This window comes from Colius striatus, chromosome 2 (genome assembly GCF_028858725.1).
Source record: "Colius striatus isolate bColStr4 chromosome 2, bColStr4.1.hap1, whole genome shotgun sequence".
NCBI classification, from domain to species: domain Eukaryota; kingdom Metazoa; phylum Chordata; class Aves; order Coliiformes; family Coliidae; genus Colius; species Colius striatus.
The window spans coordinates 52,409,787-52,427,063 of NC_084760.1; the positions used below are offsets into that span (position 1 = coordinate 52,409,787).

The 17,277-nt window shown below is 37.8% G+C and overlaps 1 pseudogene; it reads left to right on the forward strand.

Moving 5' to 3' along the window:
- Positions 1-15,985: 15,985 nt before the first annotated feature.
- On the forward strand, positions 15,986-16,090 carry LOC133625039 (U2 spliceosomal RNA; annotated as a pseudogene).
- Positions 16,091-17,277: the final 1,187 nt, after the last annotated feature.

Sequence of the window (17,277 nt, forward strand, 5' to 3'; positions counted from 1 at the left end):
AGATACAGTGTATTGTATGAGCAGTGGTAGGCTTACAACAGGATATTGATCACAGCACTGACAGATCTCCAGTCTCTCAGATGGTCCCCTGAAGCTGCTTTGGGCCTGGCCTTATTTTTCATGAAGATAAACAAATCTGCAAGCAATCTTAGGCTCAGAACCTTCCAGCACTGAAGTCTACTGATAGTTTGACAGTGGGCAGCTTTCAAACTCTAGGCAGATTCAAAAGAGCTTTCTGTTGTGGACTTCCTCTTCTCAAGGTCACTGAGGGAAAAGTCAAGATAGTCTGATCTGGCAGGTCCCTCACTTTCTGAGCAACCAAGACTACAAACCCAGATTATAGAAACATTAAAGACAAAGAATACTGTTTTGGTTCATGAGATGCTATATGACTTTCTGAGCAAACAAGTGGAGAGATTCCCAGCTACACAAAAGCAATTTAGACACCTGTTATTCAATAAAGTCTAAGAGAGCGATCACAGTGTAACCCAGTCACACTTGTTTTTGAGAGTCAATTGGGGTTTTTATGCACATCAGTTTTTTGCTCTTTTAAAAGTCTGTGCCACTGTGATGAGGTAATAAGGGCCTGTCTGGCAAAGAGCAGCACTTGTGAAAATATATAACCTTCAAACATACATAAAATGATTTTTCTGTATTCTTACCTAAAACAATCAAATACTTGGCTCTCAGATAACATCTAATGAGGACTTGGCACTCAACTCAGACAAATTACAATCATTTACTTATAAGTCAGCCATTAATGGCATACACTAAGATCATAATGCTCACTTTCCAGCTTGCCACTCACTCTTGTCATTTGTACCTTTCTCTTTTTCCCTAAGTTACAATCATAACTCTGTATTATTCATTACCCTCCCTTCCCATTTCCTCCAGTCCCTTCCTCCCCTGTAACTTTAAGGAGGTTCAGCAGAATGACCTGTTGTTGCAAGGGTAGTTTGTGAACTAAAGTTTAAATGTAGATTATAAACTAATTCTTCAATCTACAGGTCATTCCAGAATTTATATCCTAGTATTCTCATTTGCCTTCAAATTAATAATGTTCCCAGTGGTCATTTGTACTTCTCATTCTTTTGGATTTGAATGTTATGGAATCCACAGGTTGCTCAAATGCATACAGACAGATAGAAAGAAAAATTATTAGGTATTAGGTCTACCTAATTATTACTAATATTGCAGCAGCATCATGGGTTGCACTTACACCAGCAAAGGAAACAGGCTATATGCCATTTTCTAACTTAGAAACTGCTTACCCTTTAGCCTCTCATCCTTAAAAATAACCTGACTTTGTCTAAACTACTGATTGTAAGTAGTCATTAGTATATTAAGATGTTAACACTTTCTGAATGACTGTGTAACTCATTATTGCCACTCTAGGCATAGCTAGATAGTACCATTCAGAAGTCCACTGGACCAGGTTCTTGTCATGTGTGAAAAGATATTGACAAAACAAAAACTCCATACATTAAAGTGATCATATTTTTCATGTGTGACTACAGGAGCAAAATACTTCAAGACAGACTAAAATCTAATTTATTGCATATCCATGGTTCTTCAGGAAACTCTGAATAAAGTTATATCAGAAGAATGTACACTTGAAAATGCTGAAAAGCACCATGGATCATAGGCTCATCTCATCATAACCTGTTTATATTCTCACAAGAGTCTCAGCTGATGCATCTGACCATTACTTAGCATGTCTTTAGAAAAAGAGAAACTAGGAAAAGGGAGAATTGTGGGGAAGTTTCTGTCTATATAAGGAAAGCCTCTTCTAAGACTGAGAAAGGGAGCATTTGGGACTCTGTAAAGGTGCTTATTGAAAACATAACATGAAGAAAAAGGCTAGTGTTATTGACCAACCAAAGACAGAAATGTCTTAATTTTGAAAATAAATAAACTTACTGAAAGTCTTACAATTAAATCATAGCAAATGATATGATTAAATGGTGTAATGAGGCAGTCCATTAAGGGTGTGAATGTTAAAGTAGACTTCTTGAATTTGTGGATATAGAGAAGACGAAACGAGGAAAGACTGCGGGAACTGGGGCTGTTTAGTCTGGAGAAGAGGAGATTGAGGGGTGATCTTATTAACATTTATAAATATCTAAAGGGCGGGTGGCAGGAGGTTGGGACATCCCTCTTTTCTATAGTAGATAGTAACAAGACAAGGGGTAATGGGATGAAGCTGGAACACAAAAATTTCCACTTAAACACAAGAAAAAACTATTTTACCGTGAGAGTGACGGAGCCCTAGCACAGACTGCCCAGGGAGGTTGTGGAGTCTCCTTCCTTGGAGGTCTTAAAGACCCGCCTGGACATGTTCCTATGCAACTTGATGTAGGTGAACCTGCTTCTGCAGGGGGTCTGGACTAGATGATCTCTAAAGGTCCCTTCCAACCCCTACCATTCTATGATTGTATGATTCTATGAAACTGAAAAGCAGGACATAGCCAGGAACACATGTAGATATATCAGCATATTCTCTCTTTCATTTTGCTAATTTTTACATATTTACAGAGATTGTATACAAATACATATACCTGTATATAAATAAATATATAGACAGATAAAATGTAATTTATAATTCACAGTCAGATGCATGAGACTTGCATGAGGAGACATGAAGTTTTGAAAAATGAAAGCCAGTCTTGTACTTGGTAATGTATATGCAGTCCTCCTAGATGGCAAAAGCCACATAACTGGAGGCAGAATTCAGCTTCAATTTCCACAGAACCCCATCAGCCCATGTTTTGTAGTAATATAATTCTTCTAAACTTTATCAAACATTCAAAAAAGTTATTATATTTTCCTGTACATAGAATTCTGCAAAAGTTAGCATCTGAAATGTTTACTGCAGGGGGATCTCATTAATATTTACAAATCTCTGAATGGCAGATGTCAGGAGATTGGGGCATCACTTTTTTTCTGTTGTATCTAGTGACAAGACTAGGAGTAATGGAAAGAAGCTGGAACACAAAACAGTCCACATAAACATAAGGAAAAACTATTTTACTGTGAGAGTGAAAGAGCCCTGGCACAGGCTGCCCAGGGAGGGTGTGGGGTCTCCTCTGGAGGTCTTCAAAACCCATTGGGACATGTTCCTGTGTGACCTGATCGAAGTTTGGCAGGGGATGTTTGGACTAGATGATCTCTGAAGGTCCCTTCCAACACCTACCATTCTGTGATTTATTTGGCAATGTTTTTCTCACTCGAGTTGTCACAGGGTCCTGATTACATATTCTCATTGCATTTCTAGACTATTGGGTTTTTCTAATTCTTTACATGTACTTTTCAGACTTAACAGAACACTAAACAGAATTGTGCTTACAAAAAAAAAAAAAAAAATCACATTTTTAGCTCCATCAAAGTGGGCCTGGGATTTTTTTCCTTGATAGTTTGATTCTTGTTCACTATTTGTTAAAGGAAAAAAAAAAAGTTATTTGAGTGACAACTAGAGCTGTCTCTACAAAACTCTTTGGTTACAAAATGGAAACAGAAAAGAGTCCAGGGAAATAGCACAATCCTAGTTCCTGAAGTTATGGGTATAAAGAATGATATAGTTGGCTGTATAGAAAATATTTCATTTAAAAACCATATACCCAGACATTTCCATTAGATCACTTTTATTTTTCTTTATTTGTTTTTTTCTCCTTCTAAATTAGTCACTTTCTATTAAACAACACTACCTTAAAAGTCTTTTGATGATGTACCCCAAGGAACAAATATCTCCAAAGTATTAAAATATACAGGATGCATATGAAATTTTAGCAAGGATTTTTGTGCTATTTTTACATGACAGTAAGCTACAGATTTTAAAGTGAAAATCATAAGTGAAGTAGGATTGCATGTAGGCATTGGGCCAAAACTGAACTGTGAAAATTTAAACTCTCACCTAGGCTGTAAGATTACTTTCTACTCTTGGTGTGATTTTTTGACTTGATATTTTCCTCTCACTGCTACTGTAATATTTATTTCAAGAGACAATAAATTCATTAAGATAGTTGTGGTTTTGCCCAGCCAGCAATGAAGCACCACAAGAGTGTCTCCCCCATCCACCCCAGACCCTCATTAGGATTGCAGAGGCCTCAGTGAGATGGGAGGGAAAAAAATAACCAAGGATGTTGTGGATTGAGACAAGAGCAGGGAGGGCTAGCTGCCAATTATCTTCTGGGCAAAATAGACTCCACTACTCAGAGAGGAAAGTAAGGAGAGTTTATTCTACTACCTTCAAGAAACAGAACAGAAAAAAAAAACAAAAAGAGAGCAGAATGATGAAAAAATTACAACCAGTACTTTGAGATCTCCCTCCCTCATCCCTCCTTCCTTCCTGGGCTCAGCTCACTGCTCCTGATACCTCTACCTCCTCCCTCCACAATGGCTCAGGGGCTAGGGAATAGAGGATATGGTCAGTCTCTCACAGATGGGCTCTGCCGCTCCTCTCGTCTCAGAGGAGAATGACTCCTTGTATTCTTCCACTGCTCCAATATGGGATCATTCCCACAGGACATAGTCCTTAACAAACTTCTCTGGTGTGGGTTCTTCCTAGCAGCTACAGCTTCTGCAAATATGAGGTCCCTACCACAGCACATGACCTCCTCTGGGCATAGTCACTGCCCCTGGCACAGGGTCTTTAATGAAGTGCAAACAAATCACTGCTTCACCAATCCTCTCTGCAGGATGCAGAGGAGTCTATGCTCCAGCACACTTCCTCCTCTCTTCACTCACTCACCTTGGGGTCCGCCTGGTTGCTTCTCTCTCTTCTAACTACTTGCACCACCAGCAGCTGGAAAACAAGGAAGAACAGAACAAGAAGGAACAGGAAGAACCCTCCTCTTCCAGATGCTTCTTCTTAAAAATTGACTGTGGAGAGACCTAATTGGCTCAGCCCCAGAAGTGGGTCTGGCTCAGAGCTGAGGAGAGTTTCGAGCAACTTCTTACAGGAGCCATCTTTACAGCCCCTTCCCCATTACCAGAAATTGCTTCATGTCAAACCATGACGATAGTGTTTACTCCAACATTCTTGCCATTGTAAGGGATTTCTTGTGTTAATAGCACACCATATAAGAATACTCATCTGCTAACAGTTCAGATTTACTTTTGCCTTTTCACAGGATTTTGTCTGGTTTTGTTTTACTTTTTTCTTCCCTTCTGTTCTGGAAGATACTTTTCAGGTCACATGTCAATCACATGCAGGTCATCACCAGAAAACAGAAAATTCAAACACAGTATCTGTACTAGAAACCTGAAAAGCTAGGAAACTGTAGTGGTTTTGCCTGGGCCAGATTTTGGTAGTGGAGGGCTACAGGGGTAATTTCTTTAAACAAAGAGTTTAAGGCCAAAATCTTCCCCTGTAGCTGATAGGGCTAATACCAGTCAATTCTAAGATGGAGCCACAGCTGACCAAGGCCTGGCCAATTAGTGACTGAGGTAATGCCTCTGTGAATAATGTATTTGAGAAGGGGAAGAGGCTGCTGCTGCGCAGTTGCTAAACTGCAGCAGCAACAGGGAGTGATAATGGGAAAACATCTCCACAGACACTAAGGTCAGTTGAGAAGGAGGGCAAGGAGGTGCTTCACTGCTGTGACTTGTGGTGCAGCCCATGGTGACGCAGCTGTGCCCCTGCATTCCATGGAGGCCGCCAGGGAGCAGAGATTCACTGGCAGCCCATGGAGGACCCCATGCCAGAAGGAGGCTGTGACTCTGTGGGAAGCCCACACTGGAGCAAGTTCCTGAAAGGACTTGGGAGCCCGTGGGTAGAGAGGAGCCCACACCAGAGCAGGTTTGCTGTCAGGACTTGTGATCCTGGGAGGGACTCAGGCTGGAGCAGTCGGTACCTGAAGGTCAGGGTGTGAGAAGATGCACCCATGGGAGGCCTCATCCTGGAGCTGTGAAGAACTGTAGCCCATGGGAAGGACTCACGCTGAAGAAGTTCATGGAGGACTGTCTTCCATGGGAGAGACCCCACACTGTAGAAGTGGGAAATGTGAGGAGGCCTCCACCTGAGAAGAAGCAGCTGCAAAGTCCATCTGTAATGAACTGGCTGCAACCCCCATCCCCTGTGCTGCTAGTTGGGGAGGAAGGGGAGTCCTGGGAAGAGGGAGGGGTGGGGGGAGGTGTTCTAAGATTTTATTTTATTTCTCATCTCCCTGTTTTGTTTTGATTGTTCATTAATAAATCAAACCTTTTCTCCCTAGGTTGAGTCTGTTTTGACAGTGACACTAATCACTGAGTGATCTCCCTATCCTTATCCTGACTCACAAACCTCAAATTATATTTGTCTCTCTCCTGTCCAGCTTAGGATGGGGGAGTGATTATGACTTGGTGGGCATCTGGCACTCAACCAGGGCTAAAGCATCACAGAAACTTTAACAAAATTTAGCTGTAAGTAATTTCATCTTGTATTGGGATTTCTTCACATAAAAAATAATGTTCTGTTGGTTATTTCTAGAATTCCATTGAAGTTAATTATTAAGAAAGAGCAATGGTTGAATGATGTGAATGTAAGCACAGGTTCACACTCATCTATGCTTTCTGTGATTATCTCTGAGTTTGTTAGTCCTATATATAATCCTATTCATTTGGCTGCATAGGTGGATAAGATTCTTTATCAAGGCCTAAAATTGTGCCATCAACCCAAAGTTATAATCTCTTTTGTAGATACTGCTTAAGCAAACAAAATGAACACCAAATCCTTATTTTGTGGGGTTTTTAATATGCTTTTTTAAAGCAAAGACTGATATTTACCTTTACATATTTTCTTGAAGCAAGTTGTTTGGGTTCTTAAATGTGGCCTTATTAGGGCACCAGACTGTTTCTTTATTTTACTGCTGATAAGTTTAATTTAAACACAGTAGGGCAGTACTGTGTGCAAAGTAAAGACAACATTGTCTCTGCATCTGTATGGCATGAACAAAGGGGAATGGCTTCAAGACAAATAGCAGAAACCTGAATTCATTCTTGCACAACAGAATGGGAGCATTCATGGAAGGTGCAGCCATGTTTCAATAATATATGATTGAAGGGAAACCCCACAGGTAAAGAATATATTCTTAGCAAACTGAGAGATCTTGGAGTGATAGGTGCTACAAAAGGTGTTGTGGCTGATAAACAGAGCAATCCAGGACTCTTACAGAGAAAATAATAACAAAATGTTCATGAATAGGTATTTCCTATTACAATCCCCAGTTGCAGTGTAGGCACTTAAGGCTACTCATTGTTTATTGAACACCTTCAGAATGCAGAAACCTTCGCTGCACGGCAGGCTTTTTCTGATTGCCTATGAGGGCTTACCCTTTTCATTCTTGCAATCAATCTCCTAGCTCTTTTTTTTAAAACAAAGGCTTAGTTGGAATTTGAGCTCCTCTCAACAATGTCAGAAATTATAAAGGTAGAAGGGGATTTTATCCCATGCGCATAATATTTTTAATTTATTTTGATAGTTCACATACCCTTCTCTTGTTTGCTGATTTGCCATTTCACAAACTAAGTGACCATGGCGACATTTACAAAGAAATTAAGGCCTTAAAAATACTATGTTTCCACAATTACCTTAAAAACCTTCAACTGGAAATCCTCAAGGATACAAATGAATGAGTCCTGTATCAGTTTACAGTAGAACTTAAAAATCTCACTATAAATATAAGTCATCTTTGCCATTTGAGTGGCCTATCAACTAATCATCACATATACTGCCACAGTGTGATGCCTCTTGTTTGGATGGTAGTGGGGGGGCACAAGAAGGGGCTGCATTTTTTTGCAAGAGGATGGTGAATCTAAGAATATGCTGCTTGGAAGAAATCTCATGGAAAGGGAGAATTGTAGAGAGTAAAGGGCTATATCAATCATGACAAGGGTACCCAAGGGACCTCGGATGTCAGCTCTGTATAAGTCAGCATTCTTGATTGAAGATGATTGCAAAATATTTTCTTAATAAATCTCAAGAAAATGTTGTTAATAATTTCCATAAAAGTGAGGAGAACTTTAATAATATAATCTCATTCTCCATTCTTAGGCACTGTACAATGAAATGCCCGTTCTTCTTCTATATGTATATATTTATTTAGAAGCTATCAAAAAAAACCTGTGAAATAGTTTTCAGCTTTCCATAGAATTTTTGCTTTTTGTTGGAGGTCTTATGTTTTTTACTTCCATTTCACACGTTTAGATTGATAAACTTAAAAAGATACAGAGGTCTAGCAGACCTAACCTAAGTGATAATAGAAAGATTTATGAAGATATTAAGAATGAGAGTAAAACACAGAGACAGATGATATCTTTCAACAAAGTTTTCTTCAAACAAACAAGCAATCCTGTTGCTGCAAGAAATATATCAGGGTTCCACTGTTTCATGATACAGAGTACTCAGTACTTGCCTGTAAAGTCATGAATGAAAGGCATTAACAAGTTAAACAAAGAAAAATAAAATCAATGCAGTATGTTAAGATGATGAATGCCACTAGAAAACTTTACCGTGAAAAGCAATTCAATAAAGACAACCTGTCGTGAACCTCTGTTTTGAAAAGGGCTGTTGTGGTGTAAGATTGAAAAAACATTTTAAAACTTCTAACTTTTGATGGATGGGGATATCAGTTTCCTTCATTTACAATCTCCTAAGTATGTTAGTTTAGTTTTAATTACTTCGATGAAGTTAGATGAACACATCCATGCCTACACGCTCCAACACCCACTCTTGTATGCAAATATCCCACATTGTCAATGAAGGTGTAAATAGGAGGGAAAGTAATAATGTCTACCTCTACCTTAATTATCTATGGATGTGCCAAGAGGAGGAGGAGAGAGCAGTGCACAAGCTATTCATCCAGAATGCAACTACTCTTCAATTCTTGTGACATAATCTACAGTTTACTGTGAGATGGTTTTTAGTTGAAGACAGAATTTTTCAAAGTCATGGCTGGTCTGATGTGACTTATCAGTTACAGCATGGCTCCATCCTTGTTAGCCCTGCCATTAGGCTCCTCATACTGCAAGTCAGACTTTCCATTGCAATACATCAAAATCACCATTTGGTAGAGGCTGTTTTAGCTCAGGCAAAGAGGCCTGGTTCTGCATGGGCACAGCAACAGTTCACATGAAGCAAATAATTCTTCCTGGAGCTGGGAGCATGGAGGTGTCTAGAAGCAAACTTGGGTTTCACCTGGAACAGTTTCACTTACTTTGTGAAAAAATTTTATATTACCTAAGATATTTCAGTATTTATTAGTCCAGAGAACAGAGAATTTACTTCAGTAACTATTGTCTTAATAAACCACAAGTAGTTCCATTGTTCTACAAATGTGTTTGAATGGCACTGTTGATCCCATTGAGACAATGCTCTAGCATTCCCACAACGCAGTGTTTAACTGGCCTATATAATATAACTTCATTTTGTACCTCATCATCTCTGATAAGAAATAGCTTTACATCTCAAAAGTGAGGGTAAAAGATGAGGCTATTCCAATATGAAACAAGATTATTGAGCTGCTCTTTACCTCTGATTACTGATTCACTGTAGTTTTCATAGTGTCATTCATGATGGATACAGTTAATTTTTGCTGTTTTGTATTTATATTGCATGTTGTCATTTGTATCATTAATCACAAACATAATTGTCATAGAAACAGAAATGTCTTTTTCCCAGACATTTCATTCTAAAATATAATTATCCAGACTTCCTGCTGTTAGTGGCATAGAATTCTAATTACTTTGAAATGAAGCCATTATTCATAAACTTCAGTATTTTAACACACATGTTTACAGTAGATGGAAATTATAGAATTTATCATTGTGGAGCTTTTATTTGCCACAGGCTTATTTAACTACTCTGTTTTTTAGTACTACTTTTGTCCTATCTCATTAATGAATGATAAAGTACTCAACTCCCTGTTTACTCTGAAAGATAGGAGTAGAAATTCTCCTTCACTGACAGTGGTCACTCAAATTTTCTGCCTGTAAATAAACTAAAGCTATATTTTCCTGTTGTAGGAAAATTGTAGTAGTGCTTTGAAGTTGGAAATAGAAGTAATTTAATTACCAGCCAGTAGTTCTGAGTCAGATAATTCTCAGTATTTAGTATATATGAAAAATGGAATACTTAGATTCATGAGGAATAAAGAAAAAAATGTTAATTTAAGTCACTTTTCCCAATTTTCAAAGATAAATTATAAAAGTGTTACATACATGGTTTATTTTCATAGAACAATGCTCAAATTTGTAGAGCAAATGATATTTTTATTGCTACAAGCAATCACTTTTTATCACTTCCATAATTCATGAATTCTACTTATTCTTTTTTGGTTAAAGCAAAATAAAGGTGTTCTTTTAATTTAAAAAAAAAAAAAAAAAAAACTAAAGCAATTCCCAAGAACAAACATCAAAAGATTAAAATTCAGGACATCCTTTTTTAAAAAAAATCAATATTTTGTCCTAGTTCTTGGAAAATCATGCTGACATATGTTAGAATTATTTCTTCTTCTTGATCATAATACATAGCAAAAAAATGAAAAATTTAAAATGTAGACATTATTTCATTTGCATTATTTCATTTTTATACATTTGTTTAGAGAAGAAAATAATGAAAGAGAGAGGAAACGTATCAACCCAAAGATATCAATGAATGGATAACAAAAGAAGATATGGAAGAGTATTCAATTTTGGAAAAAATCAGGTCTCAAAGTTAATAATAAAATAGAAGAACAGAGAAGTCAGAAGAACAGAAAAAAAAAATACATCCATCCCCTGACATATGCTAATAAACAAGAGAAGGATGAGAAAATACTGAAGACTTGAGCGTAGACTTGAAATTTCACATCACTAGGATTGATGTGTCATCAAATCCCTGCTGAAGTTCAATTAGATGTGCTAAGAAGGAGAAAGCAAGGTATTATGGGAAAGAACAAACATTTTGAGATATCTGAGGGTGGCTTATAAGATTATGTAAAGCTTCATGTGAGATATTTTAAATAGTCTTAAGATGTGTCCAAAACAATCTGTGAGATATTTAGAGGAAGGAACAAAAGAAAGGAAAGGAAGGGGTCCAGGTGGATCTGCATCATTGGTGATTGCATTCAACTTTACTGTTGGCTGGTCCTACAGTCAGGTTACTGCACTAAACAGATGGGAGCAAAAAATCCCCTGCCTCTTAAAGTCCATTAGATCTAGACCTCCTTAACATCAAGTGTAGTAGAATAGTGATGTCATAGATGATGACTGCTGATCTTTTACAACTAAAAACTTTTCTTTCACTAATAATATTATTTCTGGTATCATAGTGAATTTTACATCTGTATAGCTTCAAATCAATAGCATATATACAGCTTCTAAGCTGACCGTCAAGAAATATGCTTGACTGTGTCCAGAGTATGTTCATGCTCTGCTAGTGTTTTCATTCCCCTTCCAAGAGATGTAATTTGCAATTTTTTCTTTAAAAAAGAAAAACAAAACACCTAGTTTTCACTTCCTTACACACGTGCTGTGTCTGTATGTGGTTTACACAATATGCTTGAGACTTACATAAGTCTCACATTATCCTCAGCTTGATTTAAGGACAAGATTACAGTATTCCTACAGTATATCAGACATCTCTTCATGGAGAAATATTTGGTCTAAACTATTCATCGAGTTAGCAAAGACATGTGGATACTTCTTTCTGGGAATAGATGAGCCCATTGTTACAAAGCTGGCTAAAGGAGAAGGGAAAAAAATAATCTTCTAAAGTTGTACATCATTCTCTAAGTAACTACTGGGAATATCCAGTTGACTCAACTAGATACTTAGCTTAAAACTCTGAGATGAACCTTGTCTTCTCTGTCAATTTAGGATACTAACTACCTGTAGCTGCCAATATAATGAGTGATTCAACAAGAGGAAGTGGCCTCAATTTACACCAGAGAAGGTTTAGAATGGATAATAGAACTTTTTCACTGAAAGGGTTCCTAGACACTGGCACAGGCTGCCCAGGGAGATGTTGGAGTCAGCATCCCTGGAGATACTTGAAAGACACATAGATGAGGTGCTGACGGACATGGTTTAGTGGTGGGCTTGGCAGTGTTAGGTTAGAGGTTGGACTTGATGATCTAAAAATCTTTTCCAACCAAAAACATTCTATGTACTGTAACATCTCAGTCAATTCCAGATACCTGAGTATGGCTCCCAAAGAAATATTTTTCTTTATTTCCATCATACCTCCAGAGTAGTAGAAGGTAGTCATCTAGAAGCTAAATCTAATTCTAAAATTTTGAAAATAAAGGCTCATTTTTGTAAACAGTGGTATGCTCACAAAATTACTAATAGTACATGTTGGAATATGAACTCATTCACTGCATTTAAACTGTTCATTTTCTGAGTACTGTCATATCTGACATATCAGGAAAGATAGGCTTATAACAGTGGTGATTTTGTCTCATTTTTCTTTCTATCTTTACATCTTTAAATCGCTCATCATTGAGAAAGATCACTATTTCAACTGAACAGTAACATAAATGACTAAAAGATACTCAATACATATTGTCATAAATTTATTTTTTTTATATACATTTCTTTTTAGTGCCTCCTCTGTATATTCTACAAAACTTGACAGGCCGTTGATCAATACATTGTGAGGAATTTATATTTGCATGGCATTTGTGCTTATTTTTAATTTTCACATCTACACAGGAATTCCACTGCTGTATGTACTTACTGGCATTCACACAAAAAGAAGCTGGGAACTATAACAATTAGTACCTATTTAAAGCAAACTATAGGTATTGGAGAGCAAAACATGTTTTAGAACTAGTTCTATCTAAAAACTCTGACAAATTGCCATGGTGGATTACATCTTCTTTTTAAGATTTTGATTGTAACATAGTAAACTTCTATAAACACAGCAAAATTGTAAGAGATATCATGTCAATCAGAAGTTTGCTCTAAGTCATTTAACATTAAAGGTTTCAGTACTTGGGCACAATGCATCAGATTTAAGAAGACTTAGGTAAATTAGACAGCTGAAAAAATGTAGTGAAAAAAAGTTACTGTTAAAATGTTTCTGTTTGGACTAAGCCTATAGCTCAGCATGCAGCTTGGGCTATGCTTTAATTTCAGGTTAGTTTATGTTATTTATGTATGCGTTGAGTCTGGCTGAGATGGAATTAGCTTTCCCCATAACAGCCCTCGTATTGCTATGCCTTTTATTTGTAGCTAGAATGATGTTGCAACACACTTGGCAGACACCCAAGGTTAACCCATCACAATGTAAAAAGCTATTTGGAAAGATATTTAACTTTTTATTCCCTTAGCTACATTTTTCAATAATTCTTTTGTTTACAGCTCAGATTTTAAAGTCAGGTTAGAAGGATACAGGTGTATCTATGGATTTTGCTTTTTTTTTCTCTGAAAGGCTTGTGTATTCAGAGCTTACAAATGTATCACAACTTTCATTGAAAATATGACATAATCACAAGTTGCTCATAAATGTATTTGAGCTAAGCTTCTTACTTGATTATCTACATATGTTTGTAAGGATACAGTTTAAAGATCTTTGTTTCTTTTACAGCAATATTGCAAAATTATAGCTGAAGACAGTTCAGTCAGATTGCCTGGCAAGGACAATAGAATTCTGGCTTTACATTGCCTTTTTTTTAAGACTGATTTCTTCTAAAGATATTTTCACCATAAGACAAGTTGTTAAACACAAAAACTTCTTTCCAATTGGTTTAGTTTCCATATGTTTTACGTAGACCAGGTCTGAGGGCAAGAGTGCAGGTTATGGTGCATTTGAAGTTCTGGGCTGCTCAACAATTTCCCTCCAAGATGCTGTATTCAGTAATATCTCTAGGGCTAGAAAGGAAAGCATGACTGCTGTAGGGGTCAGGGTGTAGCCAGGTCGGGAAGCTTTTAACCATTTTGACTAAACACTTCTCATTCTCCAGACACTGAATACTTCTGTAGTGAATGGTTTCATCAAAAAACTCTATTTTTTCTTCAAAATAAGTGAATTAAGAAGTACTGTGTTCCATACTCTCTGGAAGTACACAGTAAAAGCAGATTATTTTTAATCATAACCAATAGTTTTAATTAGAAGACAGAAATAGTCTTTCAGAGCTACTCTTAAAAGGTAAATATAGTTTCACTATCTATAACTGATTTATAGGTTCCATTTAAATCTTTAAGACATTTTCCTCCATTTGCAACAATATCCTGAACCTGAATTTAGCATTCATTTATCTACAAACTCTGCTAATTTATGATAGTATTCCTTCTCTATTTTGTCTCATCCAATATTTTTCTTTAAACTACTGTTACAACCATCCCCACCTGTAACATATGGAAGATTTCAGTGCAATAGTCAAAATGACATTAAAGAAACCCAAAACAGCTTGCCTGAAATTAACATTCTGAATGGCATTTATTATTGTTTTTGCCAAAACAAGAGTCTTAAAATGTGACTGATAAATCATAATCACAGATTTAATCGATGATTGAAATAAACTATTTCATACCACTTCAAATGGAATTACTTGCTAGTAGGTTCGTAAAATAATTTGCAAGGTAACAAAAAGCTAGAATAAGAAGAGTAGCAGTAATGATAATAGTAATGATAATAGTAGTAATAATAGTAGTAATAATAATTCTAGAATCACAGAATGGTAGAGGTTGGAAGGAACCTCTAGAGATCGTCTAGTACAACCACCTTGCTAAAGCAGGTCCACCTAGATCAGGTCACACAGGAACATGTCCAGGTGGGTTTGGAAAACCTCCAGAGAAAGAGACTCCACACCCTACACCCTCCCTGGGCAGCCTGTGCCAGGGCTCCCTCGCCTTCACAGGAGAGAAGTTTTTCCTTAAGTGGAACTTTTTGTGTTCCAGCTTATGCCCGTTACCCCTAGTCCTATCACTGGACACCATACAAACATTTGTAAGTATTAATGAGATCCTTCCTCTGTCTCCTCCAGGCTGAACAGTTCCAGATCCAAGGACCAGATCTTTGGTCATCTTGGTGGCCCTGTGTTGGACTCTCTCCAGAACTTCCCTGTCCCTTTTGAACTGGAGAACCCAGAACTGGATACAGGACTCCAGATGAGGCCTCACCAGGGCATAGTACAGAGGAAGCAGAACCTCCCTTGACCACTCTTCTTGATGCATCACACTCTTCTTGATGCATCCCAGGATGACATTGGCCTTCTTGGTCGTGAGGGCACATTACTGGCTCATGTTCAGTTTATTATCAATCAGGACTCCCAGGTGTCTCTGCAGAGCTGGTCTCCAGCAGGTCAATCCCCAGCCTGTACTAGTGCATGGGGTTGTTCCTTCCCAGGTGCAGGACTCTGCACTTTTCTTTGTTGAACCTCATGAGGTTCCACTCTGCCCAACTCTCAAGCTGGTCAAGATCCAGCTGAATGGCAGCACAGCCTTCTGGGGAATCAGCCAGTCCTCCCAGTTTGGTGCCATCAGGGAACTTGCTGAGGGTACATTCTGCCTCCTCATCCAGGCTGTTGATGAAGATGTTGAACAAGACTGGCCCCAGAACTGATCCCTGTGGAACTCCACTAGCCACAGACCTCCACTAGACCTCATGTCATTTACCACCACCCTCTAGTGTCATTCAGCTAACTCTCAATCCGCCTTACTATGCACTCGTTCAACCCACACTGCCTGAACTTTGCTATGAGGATGTAATGAGAGAAGATGTCAAAAGCCTTGCTGAAGTCAAGGCAGATGATGTGCGCTGTTCTCCCCTCATCTAGACAGCTGGTTATACTCTCATATAAGGCTATCAGGTTGGTCAAGCAGGATTTCCTCTTGATGAATCCATGTTGAGTCCCCTTGATAAACATCTTTCCCTTCATATGTTTGAAATGGTATCCAGGATGAGTTACTCCTTCACCTTTCCAGGGATGGAAGTGAGCCTGACCGGCCTGTAGTTTCCTATGTCCTCCGTCTAGCCTTTTCTGAAGACTGGAGTGACATTGGCCTTTCTCAAGTCTTCATGCATCTCACTTCTCAGTCTTTTGGCTAAGATCAAGTGTAGTATCTATTCTAATAATTTTAATAATAATAGACAATGTATCACACATCACCTGAGAAGAGCATAACCATTATGTCCAAAAAATATGCTTAGTTTTAACCAGACTTCAAACCCTGTGAAAGCTTGCAGAAGTAGTAACTGTTGTGATATAAAGACATAAGTAGTCATAAGTGTGGGGACTGGAATTTATGTGTCTAACTGACAGCATAAGTGATGTAATATCAATGCTACAAATTCCTTGCTTTCTATTTTATTGAATATTTAAGCAGTCTGTTTTGAGTGGACTGAAAAACCAGTGGACATTGAAAGCCTCTTCACTCCCCTCAGAATAGAGCCTAATGCATCAGCTGAGAGAAGTGTAGGAGTACCTTCAGTCTGCTGTTGGGTGAAAAAAGATCGCAAGCATCTCCTTCAGAAACGTTTCTTAAACTGTCTTTTATGAATCTTTAGCACTCAAAATCACTCAGTGAAGGAATTACCAACTTCATGAACAATTTTAGGTTTCTGGCTCAAAACCTTTTCACCATTTTCTAACGTACTGTTGAGCTTTACACAGTTATTGTTGCTACTTGACCCTAGCCTTTTTTTTGTTTAATAGATAACTTTCACTGACAAGATTTATGATACTGTATGTTGTTCTATTTAGTATTTAAGCAGCTCTAACACTTTCAACGTACCATTGACTTTATTGGTAATTCTTATCTTCTGTAAACAAAGAGCTGTGTAGGCAGTTCGCAAAGTCAGTGGGTTGTTGGGTTAAGAGGTTGAGAATTTTTAATTCCATCTATTTAGAAGTTATTTAAGAACCCTCTTAAAAGAAAGCTTCAGCTGCCTCACGATTAATCTACTTGAACAACTGAGCATGGTTTTATTTCTGCTCCTCTTAATATATGCCGAATTTCTTAAGCACAAAATAGTATAGGAAAAGAGTAATTGTTTCTTAATGTCTTTTCTGTTCCTGAGCAGGGATATTTCATCCAAACTTCCACACTGCTTCTATCTTCAAATTTCATTGAAAACAACTTTCACTTTCATGAGTTTGCTGCCTCTGTATAAAGCATTGCCTCTTGAAAAGGATGAATTCTCTGTATGTGTTAGGCCAAGATCATTCTCTCTGCTCTACTGGAGCTTTGCCATTTCATCGCAGCTGGGGATCACCCCTCAGATTTGTAACCTAAATCAAATATGACACAGTATGTGTATCCACAAACTTTTTGATCTCTTCCACACTAGGAAGAACTCAAGTCTTTTAAAAAAAA